Source organism: Nannospalax galili, unplaced genomic scaffold, assembly GCF_000622305.1.
Source record: "Nannospalax galili isolate Female #2095 unplaced genomic scaffold, S.galili_v1.0 scaffold72, whole genome shotgun sequence".
NCBI lineage: Eukaryota > Metazoa > Chordata > Mammalia > Rodentia > Spalacidae > Nannospalax > Nannospalax galili.
Window position 1 is genome coordinate 2,344,421 of NW_008336933.1, and position 2,900 is coordinate 2,347,320.

The window sequence follows — 2,900 nt, forward strand, 5'->3', positions numbered from 1 at the left end:
TTCTGACTTTTTTCTAGTTCCCTGTCTAGAACTTGTAATGCTAACTCTTGCCTTTACTTTTCCTTCACATCTCCTATTTATGATTCAAGGGCTTTCTTTTCCCCTTAGAGACAAGAGTTATACAATTTGGGAGTCTTTTAGATAGACCCATTGAAGGGGTATTCCAATTGCCTCACCCTGTGTCCCTGTTCAACATGGAAGAAACCCGAGCGGTCAGTGTCCTTATTCCCTATTGACAATTTGGTAACCCCTTCAGAGGATGGCATGATAAGAATAGGAGGTAGGAGTTGGCTAGGCAGTTAGGGTAAAATACCCCAAAGAAATGTAGCCAGTTTCCTGTCTAAAAGTCAAAATGTCCTTGGACCTGTTAGCAACATACTCAGTTCCAAAGGCCAAAAATGTCAAAAGTATTTGGGAGATTGTATCTAATCCTTAAAAGATTTTAGGGTTACCTTTTCAGAGGGGGGAATGTTGGAGGGGAGGGCGTGAGCATGGATTTGATCAAAACATCTTATATACATGTATGAAATTCTCAATAAATTTTTTGTAAAAGTTAAAAAAAAGTCAAAGACCTAAGAGACCAAGTATTGGTGTTGCTCAGATCAGCTATGTTGACTTCACAAAGTCTGTAAGACAAGGATGGAGAGGGAAAGCCCAGAACAAGGAGTACTGTCTCTTCTGAAAGGCATACAGCTACTCAGGAGGCTGAAGATTCCTTGAGCTCACAAATTCAACACCATCCTGAGCGACACAGGGAAGATCATAGGAAAAAATTTAAAAAAATAAAATAAAATAAAAAATCTTAAGATTAGAGCAGAGCTATCTGTATAGATTCAGACAGAGCACAGGACCCTGCCTTGCCAGCAGAAACTTTTTATATTTCTAGAAACACTATCCACTCCTTTTAAGTAAACATTAGTGATTGGGCAGAGCCTTTGCAATGGAATATCTCTTCTCTTTAAGATTTTTCTCATCAGTTCCTTTTACCAAAATATCCATATTTAGGACCAAATATAAGTGCTTACTCATGGCAAGTACAAAGTTTGACCTAGGAGCAAATAGAGCACACATTAATATAATTGTAAACTTAAGTAAATTTACAATGGTAGGACTATGAAAAATAAATGTGGACGTGTCTTCTAGGGATGTCAGACCAAAACCAAGGAACAGAATACTGAAGAGAATGGATTTTATTAAATGGAATGATACAGGTTCAATTACAGTCTGGATTTGAGGTTTTACCTTATACAGCTAGATGTGGCTTTGATAGCTTGTCAGTAGGTTGAAAGTCATGGCATGTAATGACTGAGATTGAGACGTTCATTGGTGAGTGGTATTAGTATCCTTCAGCAGTTCTATGGTGGCTGTCCTCTGTAGGCTGGTGCTGCCTTTCAGCTGTCAATGTGAATATGAGGTCCTAGCATAGCATGGGGGATCTGGTATGTTGATTATCAACAAGGTGAAATACATGCACAGAAAAGCACACCAGAGGACTGGAGAGAATAAGAGGTTAAGCACACATACTACTCCTGCAGATACTACTGGAGTTCAGTTCCCAGCACCTAAATTGGCTGGCTCATAATAGCCCGTAACTCCAGGGGATCTGATGCCCTCTTCTGGCCTCCTCAAACACCTGTATTTACATGGACACATACCCACATACAGACACAGGCATATATACATAATAAATATAAGACAAATCTTTACAAATAAAAGAAAAGCACAGGAGATAAGGTGGTCATAAAAACATTTCTAACTTGCAGTGACCTTGGTGATCATGTGTCAGTGAAATAAGCGAATTCCCTATGAACATGTTACCTGATCCATGGAGTTGCCAAACTTCCTACAAGGCTACGGATAGTCATGTTTTACCCTTTGCAGACCAAGAGGCAAAAATGAAGAGGTTACAGAGGTAATTAAAAAGATAAAACAAAATTTCCACAGGTTTTTCATTGATATAATTAAAAAGTACTCTCTTTGCAATAAACATCTTCTTGGGACTGGAGAGATGGCTCAGCAGTTCAGAGGCCTGGCTGTTCTTTCAGAGGACCTGGGTTCAGTTCCCAGTACCCACATGGCAGCTAACAACTGTCCTAATGCAGTTCCAGGAGATTCAACTTCCTCTTCTCACCTCCACAGGCATTGTACAATATGTGTACAGTTATAAACACAGAGGCAAAATATTCATACTCGTAAAATAAAAATGCTAAATAAAAATATTTTTTAATATATTTTCTATCAAGGAGAACAAAAGTCTGGTATATTATTTCACTTAATTCAGGCTTTAAATTACTGTTTTCTATCACCCAAAATGTCAATTTAATCTGTTAAAGCTGGTCTTGAATAAACTTTATGCATGTAACTTAATCTTTGAAATTATCTTCTTACACAAATAAGTATTTCCAAACATTAGCATCAGACTAGGAGCATACCATTTTGAGTATGTTTATTACTTAGCACTTACTTTATTTTTGGAATCCTGTTGGGTTTCTGCTCTTACATAGCCACGGATGGCTTAATGACAGGGACATATCCTGAGAAATGTGCTGTTAGACAATTTTGTGGTTGTCTAAACACCACAGAGTGCATGGGTCACATACTGATGTAGGCTCTTAGTGTAATCAAGAGGGACAGTAAACAGGAGGCATATGTGGCTGCCACTGACATGACACAGCATGTTATTTCATAGTAAACATTTTATTTTTATATGTTTAAAGAGTACATTTGATAAAAATATAACAGTAGCGCCAGGCGTGGTGGCGCATGCCTTTAATCCCAGCACTCGGAAGGCAGAGGCAGGTGGAGCTCTGTGAGTTCGAGGCCAGCCTGGTCTCCATAGCGAATCCAGGCCAGGTAGGGCTACAGGGAGACCCTGTCTCAAAAGGACCTCCCCCACCAAA

The 2,900-nt window shown here is 39.1% G+C and overlaps 1 pseudogene; it reads left to right on the forward strand.

Moving 5' to 3' along the window:
* The first annotated feature begins 1,811 nt into the window (after positions 1-1,811).
* LOC115070108 overlaps positions 1,812-2,900 on the forward strand; it is an 8,936-nt pseudogene continuing 7,847 nt past the window's right edge.